The 22,246-nt window shown below is 41.3% G+C and overlaps 1 protein-coding gene across 9 annotated transcripts in view; it reads right to left on the bottom strand.

The window, feature by feature from the left end:
- WWOX (WW domain containing oxidoreductase) overlaps positions 1-22,246 on the bottom strand; it is an 879,648-nt gene that overhangs the window by 845,392 nt on the left and 12,010 nt on the right. The window lies entirely within an intron of this gene.

Below are 22,246 nucleotides of genomic sequence, written 5' to 3'. Positions count from 1 at the left end.
GCGTCTTAATTTCATGGCTACAGGCACCGTCTGCGGTGATCTTGGAGCCCAAGAAAATAAAATCTGTCACAGCTTCCATTTCTTCCCCTTCTATATGCCAGGAAGTGATGGGGCCAGATGCCATGATCTTCGTTTTGTTAATGTTGAGTTTCAAACCAGCTTTTGCACTCTCCTCTTTCACCCTCAACAAGAGGCTCTTGAGATCCTCTTCACTTTCTGCCATTAGGGTGGTATCGTCTGCATATCGGAGGTTGTTGATAATTCTCCCGGCAATCTTAATTCCGACCTGTGATTCATCCAACCTGGCGTTGGATGAAGTACTCTGCATATAAGTTAAATAAGCAGGGTGACAATATGCAGCCTTGTCGTACTCCTTTCCCAATTTTGAACCAATCGGTTGTTCCATGTCCGGTTCTTACTGTTGCTTCTTGACCCTCGTACAGGTTTCTCAGGAGACAGGTAAGGTGGTCTGGTACTCCCATCACTTTCAGAATTTGCCACAGTTTGTTGTGATCCACACATCAAAGGCTTTAGCGTAGTCAATGAAGCAGAAATAGACGTTTTTCTGGAATTCTCTTGCTTTCTCCATGATCCAGCGAATGTTGGCGATTTGATCTCTAGTTCCTCTGCCTCTTCGAAACCCAGCTTGTACTTCCGGTAGTTCTCGGTTCGCATACTGCTGAAGCCTAGCTTGTAGGATTTTGAGCATCACCTTGCTGGCATGTGAAATGAGCGCAATTGTGCGGTAGTTTGAACACTCTTTGGCGTTGCCCTTCTTTGGGATTGGAATGTAAACTGACCTTTTCCAGTCTTGCGGCCACTGTTGAGTGTTCCAAATTTGTTGGCATATTGAGTGCAGCACTTTCACAGCATCATCTTTTAGGATCTTAAATAGCTCAGCTGGAAGACTGTCATTTCCACTAGCTTTGTTGTTAGTAATGCTTCCTAAGGCCCACTTGACTTCACTCTCGAGGATGTCCGGCTCAAGTTCAGTGACTGCACTATCATGGCTATCAGGGACATTAAGATCTTTCCTGTTTAGTTCTTCTGTGTATTCTTTCCACCTCTTCTTAATCACCTCTGCTTCTGTTAGGTCCCTGCCTTCTTTGTCCTTTATCATGCCCGTCTTTGCACAAAACGTTCCCTTGAGATCTCCGATTTTCTTGAAGAGATCTCTAGTCTTTCCCATTCTGTTGTTTTCCTCGATTTCTTTGCATTGTTCATTTAAGAAGGCCTTCTTGTCTCTCCTTGCTATTCTCTGGAACTCTGCCTTCAGTTGGATATATCGTCCCTTTTCTCCCTTGCTTTTCGCTTCCCTTCTTTCCTCAGCTACTTGTAAAGCCTCATCAGACAGCCACTTGGCTTTCTTGCATTTCTTTTTCTTTGGGATGGATTGAGTTGCTGCCTCCTGAACAATGTTACGGACCTCCGTCCATAGCTCCTCAGGCACTCTGTCTATCAGGTCTAATCCCTTAAATCTATTCCTCACCTCCACTGTATATTCATCAGGGATATGATTTAGGTCATACCTGAATGGTTTAGTGGTTTTCCCTACGTTCTTCAATTTAAGCTGAAATTTTGCAAGAAGCAGCTCATGATCTGAGCCACAGTCAGCTCCAGGTCTTGTTTTGACTGACTGTATAGAGCTTCTCCATCTTTGGCTGCAAAGGACATAATCAATCTGATTTCGATATTGACCATCTGGTGATGTCCATGTGTAGAGTCGTCTTTTGTGCTATTGGAAAAGAGTATTTGCTATGATCAGCGTGTTCTCTTGGCTATTGGGCGGTACAGAACTGTAATAAATTAATAAATAAATGTAGATTGTGGAGCTTATTCAGGTCACTTGCTTACCACATCAATACCAAGCATGCATGCAATGAAATGGAGTATTTCTTTTATTTGTTATCATCTATCTACCAACTACCACCCATACTAATGCATTACAGAGGGGCTTCAGTGGTAGAGCCAAACAAACAACTGGTTAGAAGGAATCGTCATTTATCCTGGGGGAGTGACTTGGGGACATGCCCGCACAGCTTCTGTCTTGTTGTAGTTGTTAAGATTCGTATGCCACTTTTCAGCCCTCTAGGGGCCCTCAGCGCAGCTCACATAATAAACACACATTAAAATGCAATTACAGATGCATTAAAAAACCAAAAATCTAATTAAGAACAGAAGAATCAGATTAACTATCTAATAACACACAAAGGGGACCAGAAATAAAATGTTGCAATGTAAAGTGCTCCGGTTCAGGGTTCCAGCCAGTCAGACATGCCGCCTTTCCAGAAAACTATTCTGTTCTTCCTTCCCTCTGCCTGTTTTCCTTTTTCTCTCCCTTCAACAGTCAGCCAGCATTCTATGCTCACTATACTCAGTCCTCACTGGGTTATTTTGGCCATTTTCCATCCCTTGGCTGTTTTTCATCACCTAGGATTTTTTGTATTTCCACAGATATTGGGCTTCCTTCGAGTCTGCTGATACCTCCCTCTTGTGCGTGGGTGTATCATTTTGGTTACATAAAGATTCACACTCAGAGAATGGGTTCACTGTACTGTATAGGATGACACACTCATTCCTACAGAGAGAGAAAGCTGAGGCAGAGGGAGTAGTGGAATGGTAAATTTCAAATTGCAGGCACTCATCATGACAGTTCCATAGCAACACCCCCAAGGAGAGTCCAGAAATTCAGGGGACTGTGTTGATCCATATCGACAAACCAGTTCTAGCAGTTTTCATCTCTACCAGGAAAAGGTCTTTTCTAAATCTAATGGGCTGTAATTGCCCATTCAAGACCAAGTCACCCCAAAATACTTTGCATTACAACAGGGAGCAATCTATTGTTGATTGGAAAATTCATTTCCTGTCCCCGCCCCCAACTACTGTGAAGATTGCACACCCTTGGAATGCACTTATTTGTTTGCAATTTTATATCCTATCGTTTCTGCCCCAAGAGGTACCCACAACAAAATAAAACTACGTGGAGAACCATGGGAGAGCAGATGCTACTGCCCAAGTTGCTCTCTGCTTTTATATTTCTAAGTAATGAAAATATTACCAAGACAGAATAAGTCTCCAGTGCTCTTCCAATATGAACTCACCTCTGATCAGCCCAGGAATTTCCCAAGCTTTCCCTGGGGGGAGGGGGAGGGGAATTGAGAAAACTCAGCGAAAACCTCCCAGGCAAATCAGAAGTATTTGAACAAAACTTCCACCCAAGCTGCCCTATATCCAACCCCCCACACACACACACTCCTATCATGATAACTTACGTCCCACACTTATATCCCAATAACTTAGACCTATGCCCAACTCTCTTGCTAAACTCCTTTCTGTATTTTTTCACAGTCTCTATGATAAGACCCTAGCAATATATGGTATCATCTGTGCCCATAACCAACTTTTCGCCTCTGAGAAGTGGATAGGATATTTAGTAGAAATCAGTGGAAGGGTTTTCATTTCATTTTTTGCTGTAAGCTAGCACAAATAGGAAATTCCCACCCAAGTTGTCATCATACGATACCTTAATAACCTCCTACTAGAAATGCCTGAATTAGTTGCATGAACACTCAACAGGCCAATAATTTAAGTATATCTATACAAGGAAATTAAAACAGAAAAGAGGTGACTATTTATTCCACTTTTATTTTAAGCATGCTGTAGAATCCTTTTAAATGTTGTTTACACACAAAGAGAAAGCTATTAAATATAGAGTGCTTCACTTCTAGAAACACCCTGGGGCAAAAGAAATTTAGTTTACAACACAGGGTGTAACTTAGATTATAGAAACAACAGACACCACATAAATTTATACCATTCTCTGCAATTACATGCTTACAGTATTTAAGTCTTTGCAATTTTCCTGCCTTTTTAAAGCCATTCATTGTACCAAGCAACTTTAATTATCTGGGTAATTCATTGCACGCAGATGAATCCAGTTTCAACATATGCAAAATATGCTTCCCCATTTTAATTCCCTTCCAAGCAAATGTAGCAAGGAAACTTTGAAAAGTTGTGAGCAATGCAGTTGCTAAGCTGCTCCATTCTTAGCTGGCCATATGTTTACTGTTTTAATAAAATAAGGATTGATATTTAATAGCCATTCATAATTGTTCTAAAATGGGTCCCAGACTATCATGCAAACGACTTGTACTTGATGACTAATTTAACTACCTAACTATACGAACCATCAGTTCAATCATCTCCAGCAGCAAGCCAGAGTTGGTAAAAACAAAAAAGCAAAAAAACGGGGGGGGGGGGAGGTCGGGTTGGGGAACCCTCCTCAACACTGCTGGAATTTTTTATAACTTAGATCTGACAAATCTCATCCAGAAAATGTTCTCTTCTCAGATCTCCCCAGAAGTTTTCAAATAAATCATTTGAACGAATAGAACTAGGAGGTAGCAGAAATTGTGTAAAATGAAAGCAAGTCTTCCAAGCCCTGCATGTTTAAAATGTGACAAGAGCAGCAGGCAGAAATCCCGGTGCTGTCTTCCAGCTGCTCGTTTTACTGTAAAATTCCAGCTCAGACACATATAAGTATGCAAGTGCATATGAGAGAGAGAGAGAGAGAGAAAGGCTGCACATATGTCTTGTGACTTCATTCATTGAAAAAAATAAAATAAAAAATGGCCCTGGAAAGCCCATAAAAAAGGCCATAGCTAAGGTGCCATTACCAAGAAGGCCTTCTCCCTAACTGCCACCCACCTCACTTGGCAGGGGCACTCAGAGAAGGTTCAGGTAGGCATATACGGGAGAAGGCAATCTTTCAGGTAACCTGGTCCCAAACCATTAGGCAGGGTGGGCAACATGTGGCCCTCCAGATGATATTGAACTGCAACTCCCATCAGCCCTAGTCAGCATAGCGAATGGCTGATAGAAGTTGCAATCCAGCAACCCCTGGAGAGCCACGAATTGCCCACCCCTACATTAAGGGCTTTAATGGTTAAGATCAGCACTTTAAATTAGGCTCGGAAATGGGATGCAAGCTAGTGCAGCTGATAAAGCACCAATGCAATATGAGCAAAACGCCCAGTCCCACTTAGTTAGATCAGCTGCAGTTTCCAAATAATTTTTGAAGGCAGCCCCACGTACATGATTGGAATAGTCTAAACTATTAGATTTAAGGCATAAAACATGATTGATAAAGATCAATCACACTGGATATGTTCATATGTAATGCTGAACCACAGTTTTGTGTTACATGCAGAACGACTTGGGCTCATGCACTTCCCCCCTCCCCTCTTCTCCTCCAACGTGGCTGAGAGTAGGAAAACAGAAGCATTTGCTCCTTTCTCAGCTAATTACGATTTGCCATTATTTCCAAACATGAACGAAGACTGTAGCTAGTGTCAGCTACGGATGACTGAAGCAAACCAAGATGCTTATTTATTTATATGATGCCTTTCCACCAAACAACACGCTCAAGGCAGCTGACAATAAAATACAAATTAAAACATAACATAAAAACAAATCAATAAAGATCTAACAATGAAAGACATAGTCAGCACCCAACCAGTTATCCCCCCTTCAACAGCAGACCAGCTTACATGCCAAAGGCCTGCCTGAATAAAAACGCTGGTGCCTGCTGCTAAAATTTGCCTGCTGGTGGAAGGACAACAAAGAGGGGACCAACAGCTAGAAGTTCCAGAGCCTGGGAGTGCCCTGTGAGAAGGCCCTGTCCTATAACCCCACCAAACATGCCTCTGATGACGGTGCGATTGAGCGAAGTCTCCCCACAGAAGATCTTAACACTCAGGAAGGCTCATATGGAAGAATGTGGTCTTTCAGACAATGGAACCAACTGCCTAAGGAGGTGGTGGGCTCTCTTTCACTGGAGGTATTCAAGAAGAGACTGGACAGCTATCTGTCAGGGATGATTAAACTGGATTCCTGCACTGAGAAGGGAGTTGGACTCGATGGCCTAAATGGTCCCTTCCAACTCTATGATTCAGATAGCCTGGTCCCCGGTCATATAGGGCTTTATAGGTCATAATTAGCACTTTTATTTTGCCCAGAAACAGACCGGTAGCCAGTGAAGCTGTTGTAACAAGGGAGTCATGTGCTCCCTGTAACTGGCCCCAGTGAACAGTCTGGCCATAGCATTCTGGACCAGCTGAAGTTTCTGCACACTTTTCAAAGGCAGCCCCATGCAGAGTCCTTTACAGGTCCTTCTCCATGGCTGTTTGAAAGTGTGCATCTGCCACTTGATTTACAAAGTTCTATATGCATGTAATTTTACCTGCATGCCGGTGGTAGCCAAAAATGAAATATTTCCTGCACTACTTGAATTATTTTGTCATGTAAAGAATGAAAATAGACGTATAATGAGTTTCGATGCAAAACTATCTTCAAAATGCAACCAGCCTGTATCTAAAACACCCATACAAATGCAGAGTTGAGGCAGTAATACTCAGTATCATGCTCAGTGTGCTATAAATTCTAAAGTGACTGCCCTCAAAATCTCATGAGGCAGGACTGACCCGAGGCGGGCTACTCTTGCTGCCATTGCTTCGGTTGAATGAACTCTAATCTGACCCTCCAGTGACAATCCTGTTTAACAGCAGCTAGAAGACAAACATTATAGGTTCGCTCTCCTTAGTCAATGGCTGACCTAATTGGCCACTAACGGAAGAACACAAATGTAAGTTGCACAGGTAGTTCACCCTGGACCGAACAGTAATTTTCTCTCCATCAAACCCGTAACATTTTATAGCATTTCATGTGACGGTAAGAACAATAAAAGTTCTGCGCTAGTATATGACACACAGACAAAAAGACTCATTTTTATTAAACTATTTAATAAATACTGAATAAAATATTGAATACATTTTAATTAAATATCCCACCTTTCTGCCTTATTTCTCAAGCACCCAAGGCTGCATACAACACAATAACATAAAACAGTTCCAAAAGCCACAAATATTAGAATGGGGATATAATAGGACATCTCGGAGGATAAAATATTATCAGCTAGCTAGCTAGCTCAAAAGCCTCCTGAAATAACTGAGACATGATTAAACATATCAAGCTGCCTTATACCAAATTAGACCATTGGTCCATCTAAGCCAATACTGTCTCTTCCAACCGGTGGCCAGTAGTGTAGTGGTAAATTCCTAAAAGTCCCTAGAGCCACACCCCCAAGGAGAGTCCAACAGTGCAGGTAGCTATCTTGATCCATATCAACAAACCAGTTCTAGGAGTTTTTATCTGCTAGGACCAGGTCATTTGTCAAGCTAACGGGTCTAAATTGCCCATTCGGAACCAAGCCACCCCAAAACACTTTGCATTACAACAAGGAACAGTATATCGTTGTTGGGAAAATGCATCTCCCCACCCCTCCAGCTGCTGTAAAGAGTGCACTAGGTTTGGAAGGAACAGGGAATTCTGAGGACGGGTGGGGGTGGCAGATGACATCAGCATCCCTGCTAATAAAAATGTGCCAGCACTGCTTCCCTGCAAGCCCTGGTTCCACTACACCGCTGCTGGTAGCAGCTTTCCAGGTCTCAGGCAAAGGTCTTTCCAAGACATCCTTTACACTGGAGATACCAAGAATTAAACTTAGAACTTTATGTATGCCAAGCAGGCACTCCATCATTAGTCTATGGCCTTTATTCTCCCGAAGTGCAACATAGTTTCTACTACCAGTGGGAATGGGGCAGACCAATATTCTTTTTCTGGGCAAGGGAAACAAGACCCCCTCTAATTGTCAAACTTATCAACTGGAGGTAATATTTAGCCAGCATGTCTGGCAGCCATTGATAGCCAAATCATCCATTAACCGTGCATGTCTACTCAGAAGTAAGCCCTATTAGGTTCAATCAGTCTTACTCCAAATATACACTGCAGCCTCAGATTCCTGCATGCTCTTTCTCTACCAATGAGAATATGCATCAGCAAATCCAGGCTACACCACATTTTATTACAATGTCTCCCAGACCCCTAGAAAAATTGGTGGGGTTGGGCCATCAGTCACAGCACCAGGGAGAACCATGTTCCAATAAATATGGTAAATCATAGATCACATGTCATTTTCTACCCATAGGGGAATATGCTTGAGGCACATATTTCTCAAGATTTGTCCCCAGTATATAATGCCTGAACAGGTCGTAAGGGCAAGCCTGCCTACAGGCCATTCTAATGCCTAATGCTTTTGTATTTTATCTGCAGTGGTCAGTTTCTTTTGCTTCTAGTCAGTTTTCATAAGCAGCCATATTAAGGATATATTTTCTCATGCATTGATGAATGAGTGTCAATGAATGCAAATACTGAAATTCCTATCTTTGGATATCGGCTTTATTTTCAGACAGAGGAGTGGTAGAAGAATTTCCTTTTCCAGATGAACCCTTTAATGGATAGGCTCGGAACATTTTTGTTGCTTTGATCTATCTTCAGACATTTCAAAAAAAATTAGCTATATGCTTGTATTCTTTTTCCTCCATAGATTTCCTAACCCACCCTAAGTTTTCACTTAAATGTGAAAAGGAAGCAGTTTTTACAACCCCCCTTTCCCTTACAGCTAATGCACCCCCCACGCAAACACCACCTCCAGTGCTGTTAGAGGATCCCCCAATCCTCTGAGCCAGATTTGGGGCACAGGGGGAATCAGGCAATATAGCCTTCCACGCTTCTGTTCATTGACCCCTCTACTAGATCAAAAATCCTTCCATATATGCAAGGAAGCAGCTGAACACAACTGAAATGTGTTTACAAACTCGATCATCATACAGGCATGCTCATATGGGGGGAGGGATTGGCTACAGTTGTCTGTCGAACACACAGTGGTAAACTTAGCTTTGTCTCTGCATAACATATTAAACAGCCCTTAAGAGTGGAAGGCATCAAAAGATTTGGCTGAACGTGCATGGCAAAGTGTCCCTTTCAAGAACAGAACTGAGAAAGTGTTCCACATCACCTATTTGATTTAAGTCTTCATTTTGCCAGCAGTGTACTTTCAGGCACTGGTTTCTCTAATGTTTGATGAAAAATTTAAGACGCATCACATTCCTTTGCTTGAACGTGCATCTAAGTGAACATATGCATTTTACTTGGATTAAGGGAATAAAGATGGAGAATAAAAATAAAATATATTGTCTGATTTACCAATTCTATTTTCCATCCCACCTATTAAAATAAAAGCCAGTATCACAGACGTTGACATTTGTTTATATTAACATACTGGCTTGAATAAGGCAAGGTAATATTTTGATGTATACATCCAGGGGTAGAAGACCAAATGTTTTAACATGATGTTAAAGCCAGCAGCCTCTTCAAATAAATGAAAGCTTTTTAGATCAAACAGAACTCAAACATCAAATATTTAAACAATCTACTTTTCCTATGGAAAATTAGGGAAAATATACAAAGAATCAGGTACAAGAAATCATAGAATCATAGGGTTAGAAGGGGCCTACAAGACCATCAAGTCCAACCCCCTGCTCAGTACAGGAAGTCTGATTCCCAGGCAGTCTCCCATCCAAGTACCATCCAGGGCTGACCCTGCTTAGGTTCCGAGATCAGATGAGATCAGGCACATCCAGTCCTTTACTCGACAATGTTGTTCGCTGAATACACATTTTCAGAGTTTTATTGAATTTCTGAATGGTAGTCTGGTGAAGAAAAAGTGGAGGCGACAGGGCAGGCTCCTGTAAAACTCTAGACATGCTATTGTCTGTGAGACGTCCAGAATTCAGCAGCTACACTATTGACTGGAACCAATTACTGAGAGGCATACAACTCCTTTATTATAAAGTTGCACTGGCTCCCATTCTGTTTCAGCGCCCAGTTCAAAGTGCTAGTTATAACCTTTAAAGCCCTAAAAAAAAAAAAAAAAACCTTTGGTCTAGGATACCCAAAGGACCACCATTTCCCATAGAACATGCCTGTTCACTAAGATCTTCTGCAGAGGCTATCTTGCACATCCTACCACCATCCAAGTTGCATTGGGTCAGGATGAAAAACGTAATCTTTTCTGTGACTGCATCTAATTTCTGGAATTTCCTGCTGAGGGAGGGTCTCCTCATCCCTTCTTTTATTACCTTCTACTGCTATGTAAAGTCCTCTTTTTCAGGAAGCATTTGACCCACCAAGCCATCTCCCAATGTATTCATTTTTCAATAGTTTATGTGCTGCCTCTGTGTACTGTCCACATTTTTATTGTTGATGTTTTTATCATGTAATGTTTTAGTGTAAGGAACCATGAGCATTTTAATAAATGGGGACAAGAATATTTTTAGATACATTCCACTGAATTCAACCTAATACAATCTGTAACTTAACAGTAGTTTTCCACCCTAAGCCTGACAGCACCACCTGCACTATGCTCTGCTGAAGGTGAATAGTCTCAGCACCTTCAATATCCAAGTGTCAAACTATTATGTTGGGCAGGAAGCCCAACTCAATTACTCCTCTACCCCTCCACCTTGGTCTAAACAGACAAATGAAACTATGAGGAGTTTGGGAATGGGGAGGGGAAGCAAAGACGATGCATTGATTAAGACATGCTTCAGCCCATACCGGGTGTCTACTTTCTAGCCCAAACACTTTTCAAAATGGCATGTACAAGAGGACATGCAACTCTGGATTAGGACTATAACCCATGGAAGATATTAAACCTCAGTTTAAGAGTTTTTGTTCATAAACAATAAGCAGCTTTGTCAGTCTGTAACTTGGAAAATAATTAAGTTATATTCACAATGTAACTGTTATCCTTACAAGCACACACTACTGAGAGCAGAAAGTAAAAGAAAAAAACCCTTGGGCTGCATCCAGAAGATGGCACAAACACTGTTAAATCATGGGTGAGAATATTCTGTATCTAGCTGCATCTACTGTGGAATCAGAGTATGTTGCTACTTTGCCAGCCTTTCCTCCTGAAGCTAGAAGACATCACCTATCGGGTCTCTGCTTGGGTTAAATACAATGGCCCACATCCCAACTGCCACATGAATAGTTTCATGCACTCAAGAGAACTCTGAATGTGTATTTCTTGAACAAGATTCTTCCACACAGCAATGTATTTTCTAAAGTGAGAAGCCTTTCAACAGCAGTTTTCGATATGGCATAAGTGTCTGCTATTCAAAAAGAATACAAGTTAAAAATTGTACTAGGCATGCTTGAGCCCTCATGTGCACCTGAAGTATCTCTTTGGATCCCAGCCAATGTTAGAAAATAAAAGCAATGTGGAATAGTATTGAAGTCTCAGTTTTATGCCCTGGACCACATCTATAAGTTCAACTTCTTTCCATTTGGCACATCAAATAGCAGCATCAGCCTTTGAATTTTATACACAGCAGATGTCCCACTGTCTTCTGCCCAACTAGAATCTCAGCCTCTGTATGCATGCCATTAGATTAGTTTAGGTCAACTCAGACAATTCCTAAATTTCTCTTTAAGGCAGTAAGATATTCTTCTTTTATTCCCTTTTCACTCCCACCCAGCAAATACTTGTTTCTGCAGCCCATAGCTTTTTATTCATGATTGCTCTAAATATTAATTCTGTTTTTCCCAAGAAAAAAATTCTCTCCCCACCCCCTTTTTTTTGAAGAAGACAAAGCAAGTTTTGTCTTTCAGGGGAGGAAATGCCTTTTGTGAGAAAGTGTAAGTGAAGGTATGTTTTTCATGCCCACAGCAAAACAGAACAGGAGGGGGTACTAGCTACTCAACAGCTTCCTCTTCAGATGTGAAAATTACTGTGCAGCTCCTCTGTGAGCAAGCTACTGCAGAACAGAGTACTAATTAAGCATTAAGGAAAAACAAAATTAGTTGCATGTTTTAAATCTCCTTTTGGCAAGTACAATAGTGCAATATTAATACAAGCAGTTTCATAAAATTAAAAAGGCATATTTCATCTCAGATGAAATTAGAAGACTGTTTTGTCAGCTAAAGTGTGCTGGATCTTTCAAGCATTAAACCAGCACATTTTCTCAGAGTTGGGGAAACAAGTGCAACTTCTAGACAAAAACTGGAACAAATGACAGTTTCCTTAAATCTTTTTTTCTATTTATTTTATTTACACACATTACAGTGATCAAGTGGAATGTATTTATTAACAAAAACTAACATCCTGCCCCTAAATAAGCTTATATTGTGGCTCACATTTCTTTTTAAAAAGTGATGGGAAAAGCAAGGGCACATATACTATAATTTCCAGCCATTTTGTTTTAGCTTCCTCCCAGATAAACTCTGGAAATATAATTCTAATACATAGAGCCATATGCAACCCAGGGGATAACGGTCCCAATTTACTTATCAGCAGTTCCTTTTTCAAACTGAACTCCCAGATTTGGGTGACTATAAGCGCCAGACAAATATGGATTGTACCATAGATATAACGGCTAAAGTGTCATAGTGCCACTAGTTAAATGGAACGTCTTAATTCAGTATTGAAAGTTTAAAATGGTGTCTCACTCTACATTTCTCTTAACTTTATGGATAATACCACTACCAGTGTACTTTGGAGAAAGCCTGATAACTAGTCTGGTTAATAAAAACAAACAAACTAGCTTGCTTTGAAAGCAAAGATGTACCCCCCCAAATAAGTCTTTCAAGCTCAATGCACTAGGATTATATACAGTCATATATAAAATATGACTGAAATATAGAGGCCAGAAATATTGGAACAAGGATAACTGTTATGGCAGTTGGCCTCTGTACACCATCACATTGAGGTTGAAAGAAAACACACCCAGATGGGAGCAAAGTCAGCACTTTCAGCTGTAATTCAAGGGGTTTGACAAAAGTGGGGCACGAACCATTCAGGAAAGACAGCCAGTGGCATGCACACACACCCATCATTGGTGGCTCATAAGTAATGGAACGAATGGCTGACAAGCAGCTGCATGGCCAGGTGTGGCTTGTTTCCTGGGTGCCCCATGACCAATCAAGCAGACAAGAGGCCTGGAGGTGGTTCTGAGTGTTACATTTGCATTTGGTAGCTGTTCACTGGAACTCCCCACATGAGGTCCAAAGAGGTGTCCATGCGAGTGAAGGAGGCCATCATTAAGCTGAGGAAACATCAACCCATCAGAGAGATAGCAAAAACATTGGGAGTGGCCAATACAACAGTTTGGAACATCCTGAAAGAGAAGGAATTAACTGGCAAGCTCAGCAACAGCAGAAGGCCTGGAAGACCATGGAAGACAACTAAAGTGGATGACCACAGAATTCTGCTCATCGTGAAGAGGAACCCTTTCACAACATCTGGCCAGGTCAAGAACGCTCTTGAGGAGATAGGCATGTCATTGTCAACATCTACAGTCAAGAGACGGCTTTATGAATGTAAATACAGAGGCTTCACAACCAGGTGCAAACCACTGGTAACACTCAAGGACAGGTCAGATTAGCCTTTGCCAGAAAACACCTAAAAAAGCCTGCCCAGTTCTGAAATAAGATTCTTTGGACTGATGAAACCAAGATTAACTTGTACCAGAATGATGGGAAGAGAAACATATGGCGAAGGAAAGGAACAGCTCATGATCCAAAGCATACTTCATCTGTTAAACCTGGTGGAGGCAGTGTTATGGCATGGGCGTGTATGGCTGCCAATGGAACCGGGTCACTGGTGTTTATTGATGACCTTACTGCTGATCAAAGCAGCAGGATGAATTCTGAAGTGTATAGGGCTATACTTTCTGCTCAGATTCAGCCGAATGCTGCCAAACTGATAGGACGCCACTTCATATTGCAGATGGATAATGACCCAAAACATACAGCAAAAGCTACCCCAGAGTTTCTCCAAGCAAAGAAGTGGGATGTTCTTCAATGGCCAAGTCAGTCACCTGATCTCCACCCAATAGAGCATGCTTTTCACTTACTGAAGACTGAAGGCAGAAAGACCCACAAACAACAAGCAGCAGCAGCTGAAGGCAGCTGCAGTAAAGGCCTGACAAAGCATCTCAAGGGAGGAAACTCAGCATTGGGTCATGTCCATGGGTTCCAGACTTCAGGCAGTCATTGACTGCAAAGGATTTTCATCCAGGTATTAAAGGCGATCCTTAAGTTTGAAATGTTGGTTCGTTCCATTACTTATGAGCCACCAACGATGGGAGTGTGTGCATGCCACTGGCTGTACTTCCTGAATGGTTCGTGCCCCACTTTTGTCAAACCCCTTGAATTACAGCTGAAAGTCCTGACTTCACTCCCATGTGGTGTGGTGGTGTACAGAGGTCAACTGCCAAAACAGTTATCCTTGTTCCAATATTTCTGGCCCTGACTGTAGAGCACCCAAGCAAAGTATTTCAGCCAGCCCAATAAACCCCACCGTGCTTGCCTGGAGAAAGCTGCAAGCTAATAAAGACCCTAGGAAGCCATGATACCTTGTAAGCACACTATGCGCAGCCCAGAGGGGCTTCGAATGCTAAACGTGCCTAAGACTGAACACTTTCTATTAAATATCCTGCCTTCCTACATCTCCCCAAGTATGCCTTTAAAATATCCCATTTAGTAAGCCAAATGAAGTGGAAATATCCACAATGACTACAGAAGTTTTAGGAAGAGTCAACTTTAATGATCCACACTAAAAATGGGTTGCATCATTAAAGCTGACACTTCCTAAAACTTCTATAGTCATTGTGCGTATCTCCACTTCGTTTAGCTGACTAAATGGGATGTTTTAAAGACATATTTGGGTGGAAGACTGCTTTCTGGATGCAATTCAAGGTGTCGGTTTTGACCTTTAAAGCCCTGAACAGCGTAGGGCCTGGCTAACTAAAAGACCACCTGAACCTGCCCAGGTATTAAGATGTGCAGGAGAGGTCCTTTTGTGGGTGTCATTACCCATAGAGGCCTGTTTGTTGGGCCTGTGCTAAAGGGCTTTTCCTTGTGTTGCCCCCAAACTATGGAAACTGCTCTCTCAAGTACAATTGGCCGCCAATCTCTTGGCCTTTGCTGAGGGGACTGCACTAGCTGTCTATTCGTTAACAGGCCAGGTTTAAGGTTTAGTACTAGTGTATAAAGCCCTAACCAACTTGGGACCAGGATACCTGAGAGAACTAGGGATGTCAGAGAATTCTGCGACGGATCTCAGTGAGGCCGAATGCAAGTGCATTCGGCCCCCCCGAAATCCATCGCGGAACGAAGCCCCTGCCTCCCCCAACCCACAAAAGTCGGGCGGCACGAAGCCCCCACCCCACAATAGTGCGAAACGGAGCACTTACCTGCTCCCGTCGGCACCGACTTGAGAATGGTGGCCGCCATTTGCTTCCTCTTTAATGCCGTGATAGGCTACAAAAATACACACGTAGCCTATCACGGCTAACGCAGGAACGCCTTTTGCGTCCCTGCAGAGGCCGTGATAGGCTATGTAAGTATTTATGTAGCCTATCACGGCAGGCTAAAAAAAAAAAACGCGTACACAAATGGCGGCGGCTATGGCCGCCATTTGCGTTCCTTATTTTTGGCCGTCTTAGTCTACGTAAATATTTACGTAGACTATTACGGCCAAAATAAATTGGAACGCAAATAGCATAACGGGCGCTATTTGCGTTCCCCTTTATTTTCGCCGTAATAGTCTACATATTTATGTAGACTAAGATGGCCAAAAATAAGGAACGCAAATGGTGGCAGCCGTAGCCACCGCCATTTGTGTACGCAGGTTTTGGGGGGGGGTTACCCAGAGCTCTCCGCGGCCGGAAATCCGGCTGCAGACGGCTCTGGCCTGGGCCTGGCCGGCTGCTCCGCAGAGCCGCCGTGGAGCACAGCCAGCTGGTCGAGTATTCCGGGGGAGAGGAACGGAGCACCTCTCCCAAGTTGAGGATTCCGGGGGGAGGGACGGAGTGCCTCCCCCCCACCACGGATGTCCCTGGATGAAACCAGGTAAGTGTTTCGTACATCCCTAGAGACAACGCCTTCTCCCTTACCACTCTGCTTGGTCACTGAGGTCATCAGAGGGCATGCTCCTGGTAGTTCCGCATGGACCTGTGGTCTGATTGGAGTCCACCTGGAGAAGACCCCCTTTCTATGGAATTCCCTGCTTCTGGTAGGCACCAGAATTGTGTTTTCGGGGCCTCCTGAAAACATCTTTATTTCAAGAAGTCTTCCTTGATTGACCATCCACGGTTTCTAATGGTACTGTTTTTAAAAACAAAATGTTTAATATGGTGTGTCATCCTTTTTATTTTTTTATTGTTCACCTCTCCAGAATCTGTTTAGATGAAGAATGGAGTATAAATGATGTAAATAAATACATACATAAATAAAATGGATTTTAGGATTTCTTTTGGCCAACACAGCTACCTTTGCTTTTTGTATAACCTGGACAATATGTTTAGCTGTTCAGCAGGGCCCTTCACTGGAGGAAGAGGATATTACATCACCTGAAGCTGGTACTTTATTCTGAGGACAGATCCCCTCCAGCTACTAGGTCAAACTACCCAATTTAGCTTCCATTTATTTTTATTTTTTTTTGCCTAGTAAACTATCTAAAACTATCTCCAGCTTTGTCAATATAAAAACTGTCTAGTTTCTCTCCGTTTCTGCTTCTGTCTGTCAAGGAAGTCCATTAAACAGCTGCATTTTATATTTCAGTACCTGGAAGAGACTAATCTGAATATCTGCAGCTCCCTCCTACTATTCATCTTAAGACTGTAACCAAATACAGACTCCATGGCTTCAACATCAGCCACTTTTCTTCCCCCCCCCCTTTTGCTTTGTTTAACACATTGCCTGATGAAGAGTTCTGAAGAACTCAAAAGCTTACAGAGTATTTTATGACCTTTGAGTTCGCATAATAAAGCTTTCACTGTAATATGGATTTTAGCATTTGGAATTTCCCTAATCTTGAAGTACCAAAGGTAGGTAAAGAACAATGCTGCCAAGAGGCCTATTGAAAAGTTGCGAAACTGACTTTACAGCAGCAATGACAGCTCGCTCAAAAGGGCTGAGCTTCCTGCCACCAAGGTAACAGCCTACTGCCAAAGTCTGAACCTGCCACAGAGGCTCAAGGGAAGAGAGGGAAAGCTGTTGTGTTACTTTAGTGATCCTTCATGTGTTTCCAACATATATGGTTAGACAGTGGGCCGAGTTGTTCTGTAACAAAAAAATAAAGAGTGTTAACAAGCGAACTAGGAATAACTGTTGATTTATCATGAATGTGAGGACATCTGTAGTACAGGTCTTTCTTGGTTCCAGTTTTAAAGCAATGGGCATTTGTACAGATAGGCTCTGTTTATGTCAATATGTGCATACACAACTGAAACAGGACAATTCTGTTTCTATGCAATCAAACCCTCTTACCAACCACATAAGTATTCTCAGATATCAGACTAGTCCTGAAAAAAGTGGTTTGAGGCACCAAAGTTATTCTAATGATACTATTGCACACTTGAGTGAATTTCTTAAGTAGCTCCTGGATTAGAGCATGCCTGAAAGCCACAGTCTGCAACATAATTCTAATTCGCAGCCACTCAGCTGTGCCTGGGTGAAGCAAGACTCACATCCAGATAATTAGTCTGGTGTCTTTCTAAATGAATTCTCCTTTCAGGCCAACAGTATCCCACAAATGGCTTTACTAAGTTACATATGGGTTAGTAACTTTGCTGGATTTATTTACAAGAGTGGAGTTCCAGATATGCTGGAGTTCAGCTTTGGTTACTCAGAGGTGTGGCTATAGCAAGGCATGCTACATATGCTGAAAGGCCCTCTAAGTCATACGCTCCAGGACTGAGACTTAGCTTAAATGAAATTCTGGTTCCATCCTTAAATGGTGTATGAACTGTATGCTGAGTAAGCAAGGGGGCGGGGGGGAAGGATCAAATACTAATAAACAATCTTTACAGTCAAGGTCACCCATACATTCACTTTGCTGCTGCAATAACTATTTGTAATCTGAACAGAGAAGCTATGTTAGGTGATGAGAGAAATTGACCAAAGGATCCAGTATTTTGCTACTATATATTACTCATTGTTAAACCCTGACCATTTTGAATCCACCTTACAACAGCCTTCAGGATTGATTTTTCCAAGACATTTTCATAAGAAGGTAATTAAATGAATCCCAAAATGTGCCTGTCATTCAATAGGATGTCTCTACAGAAAAGGCATGTACCTGAATCTCATCCTTTTGCAAAAATATTTTATTACAAGTGTAATTATTGAACCTTTTGGCCTCAACGGAATTTTATGTATTACAAGTTGGCTTGCATTGTGAATTTCAGCCAAAGCTGATAGAGTTCAATAACTTGACTAACCATCCATGTATACTCCTCATTACCCAAGTAACAGATTTCTCAAAGCAGGCATGATAAGGCAATCAAGAAACATACCATTTCTAGGACTACCTCAAAGCAGAAACTATTGGATTTCAAAACATTACTATTAACAGTTAATAAATATTTAATCCCACAGGCAATTGAGGGTGGGGGGAGAGAATGGCACCAAAAGCACAAAAGGATAACAATTTGTACATACTGGATTTGTACATACATACATTTTGTATGTATTTGTACATAACTGGAATCCCATTCAAATTTCCATCTTAGTAAAAAAAAAAAACCCTGCATGTACACTTGCTTGTGGGTGTTCTTCCTGCAACAATGTAGAATTTTTGCAGGACATCTTTAAGAAAGTAACTTACTGACCCAATTCGCAAGTTATGGCCCCAATTCCTGGGTTGTTTAACCCAGGAATTGCAACGATGAACAGAAAACGCAAGCCACGAGCTCGTTTCTGCTTTTAATTAACATGACATGTAAAACCAGAAACTCTGGATTTATTATGGGTTAAACAACCCAGAGTAAACCCAACAATTGCCCATGATTTGTTGTTGGGTTAGCTTTGGGTGTTTAACCCATAAACGACCCAGTTTCCAGGTTTGCACATCATGAAACAATCAAGGAACGTCTTGTGCGATGTGTGAACCTCTAATCCCAGTAATTGCCACTGTGACATGCAAAACCTTGGAGCATTCCTGTTCTCAACGCAACACTAAATGAAGAATAAAAGTTCCATAAAACACTTCTAAGTACAACTTTTCCCCCAATCAAATAGCTGTCACCAGACACCAAAGAAAGGGTATTAGGGATGGGCAGCTTGTACAGCCTTATAGACTGCATGCTATCCCCTATCTGATGTTTTTAATTTACCTGAACACTGCACAGAGAACTCCAGTTACTTGGTGGTCGAAAACTGTAATAAATAAATATGCAAAACGCAACTCTATGACTACAAAGACCAGGTTTTCACTGTGCTTGGTGGTGGTAGTTGTTGTTTTTTTAAACAAAAGCAGAGACTTCCAAAATTTGTAGGGTTTCACAACATGTGGCTCTACGAAGATCCTGTTTCAAATGAAGGGTTTTATTCTGTGATCTAGTGGCTTTTATTATACATCTTTTCAGGCACCAAACATCAGCAATGCTAAATACAACAGGAAGTCATTCAGCACACTGGTGTCCTTAGTCTGCTTGCATGTCTTGATGAAGAAAAGCAGAGCCTGACATCTGCTCCACGGGGAAGTTCAAGACATAACTCTTTCACAGTTGTATTCCTCAGTGCCTCTGCCTACCACAGCAACCTTAAGTAGCAGGATTCTAATGAAACTCTGCACTTTCAGACCAATGTATCAAGGGTCAGAGTAGGGTTTTGAGACACTAGGTAGCAAGATGATCAACTGATGTTCAAAAGAACATTTCCTGCTATATGGTCTGGCCAGAAGGTAGGACATTAATAAACTCTCCATCACCCTCAAAAAGGACTTTCACTGTCCAAGGGCAAGTTTAGTTTAGAATAAACTTTGCTCATCGTTTAAGAATGTCTTTTCACCTTAATCAAGCTCCAGTTTATATTACCTCTGCCTTAGTTTGAAGATCAGCCAACAGAAACTATTCAAGAGTATGGGAAGGGAAACAAAACTCATAATTCAACTTTACTCTCAGTTTTAATAATCTCTGCCCCAACACTAGTTTTACAGATTTCCCTTAATCCAAAAATTTGATCTCATCTGCCACTTTGGTTCCAGTGAGTGCATTCCAATTCATTTTCTCTTTTCATTTGTCTGTACTCTGACAAGCCTAAAATAAAATTTAACTGAAGTGTTACACTAAGATAGTTTTGCATACCTCATATACCATTATAGTTTGCTTTTCCATTTCAGGCATCAAACATTACACAAATGTTTTCTTAGCCCACAAGGCCAAATATAAAGAGGGCAGAGAGGCAAGCAACTTTGCAAAAAAAAAAAAATGCCTCTCTTATCTTCAGCCAGTTTTCGTAAAGCAGCTTTAACCAACAAAGATAATGTAAAGGACAGAAGGTTATTGGCAGCCCTTTTGCACGGCCAATCATGATACCATATATCAGTTTGATAATGCCTAATGCTGAGACAAGTTCAAAATAATGCAAAATCAAATAACTACACAGGACTCAAAGAGAAGAGAAGGAATACTAGTTACAAACTTGTCGAATATCAGAAAAGGCAGATGTAGAGGCACTGGCCAGGATCCCAAAAGTGACTTTATGTGAACTCAAGGGCTTGTCTGTAACAAGTAAGATTTGACATTTTCTTCTTTGAACATCAGCCCCCAAGCCACAAACTGCTTGAAAACTCCTCCCAGTTTGAGAATTGCTTGTCACATTGAATGAAAGACTAAATGTTTTAGAACTGGAAGTCTAAAGCTCCTCCTTGAGTGTCTGGATCTAATTGTGCAGGGTTTTTTTTTTAATCCTGACCACTATGTATTTACACATTCAAATACACGAAGATACCAATAGTGCCTTGTAGAGTAGCTGAAAATGTCAAGATGCAGTTAACTGAACTGTTTAGTTTCCATCAATTTTCCCTTTAGTCTATACATGCACACACAGGCATCACACACAGTTTTCTATTCAAAGGTCTATTGGAGGAGACCCATGACATGCATGTGTATGGAGATCACTTTCCTATGGTGCTTTTCCTCACTAGAGTTTCAGACACATTAAAGTCTAATTTTGAAGTATTTAGGGTGCTTTGCCTATGCCATTAGAGAAAATGTTCCATTACAGAATTTCAATAGCATTGTGCAAGTATTCTTGTATCATGTTTCAAAATTCTTGCACTGCCTGCAAGAGATTAGATCCAAGTGAGTACTGCACACACATACACAAAGCTGGTCTGGTCATTATTTCAAGGACATGCACATACAAAAAGTTTCCAATAAATTTTCAAGACAAAGGCTAGTGTTTTCATATTCACACCTATCTTTACCTTCAGTTAAAAACGCAGGGCTACTATTAACTACATTGTGTTTTAATTCTGTCAGGCATGTCCGCCAATAAAGTTGAATTCAATTATTCACAGAGATTAGTTCATATACCCTTCCATAGCTGAACTTTAGCACCAGCAATTAAAACATAAAATACCCCAAGTCAAAACTAATTTTTGTTTCAGTAAACTCTGGAAGAGCTTGGATGTGTTTCTCTTCTTCTTTTTTTTTTTTGCTTCATTTTTCTAAAGAACAATACAGCCCTCTAGTGGGGAAAAAAAAAAAGATTGCTAATTTTGTTACTCTAGTTGCAAGTAAGGTACAAGAGATAGGACAACCAAATTTATTTTAAAACAATTTAATCCTGCCCTTCTACACACTGGAGGAAGCTAACAGAAATAAAAATTCAATAACGTTAAAACCACCTGAACTTTAAAAGTACAATAAAGTGTGCTTTATTCGTGAAAATATATTTAGTTATTTCTTACTCCAGTGTATATACTGTTTTCCACAGAGGTATCACAGTGGTGCCCCATTACTCTATGCCCCATAACCTGCTATCCCAGAGGGTCTCAACCCCTGGGAGCATCTTGCAGGGGACACAGGTGAGAGTCAGGAAAGTCTCAGTGTATGAACAGAGTTCCACGCATCTAGCTCTGGATCCAACCCATTATTTTTTTAAAAATAGTATTCAGGTCACCATGGGAGACAAGGTGTATTACTTACAGACCCATACATACTAGTGGTGTGAAGTACAGACCTGAAATCCTTTTTTACTTGGCACACCCATTTGCTTCAATTGTATTATGAGCAATCAGCTGCAGGTGGGGATTCAGTATTCTTAGCAAAACCATCCAGGACAACAAATTATCAAGAAACAAAGCCCTTAAACTCTAGATAATAATCTAGAGCTTTCTTTATGTGCAGACCCAGCAAGAACAAATTGTGTAAGGCAGTATATGCTGGCATGGCGTTCTCCTGAGCCATATCTCATACTTTCTTCTGGTTACCAACTGTACTTCTGGATTTAGTGCTAATCAAAACTGGGACAAATCAAAACTGGTACAAATTAT

This window comes from Heloderma suspectum, chromosome 8, assembly GCF_057233095.1.
Source record: "Heloderma suspectum isolate Gila_16-S chromosome 8, 16-S_ref, whole genome shotgun sequence".
NCBI lineage: Eukaryota > Metazoa > Chordata > Lepidosauria > Squamata > Helodermatidae > Heloderma > Heloderma suspectum.
The sequence above is the reverse complement of the archived record's forward strand: the minus strand, read 5'-3'. Positions and strand labels throughout refer to the sequence as shown.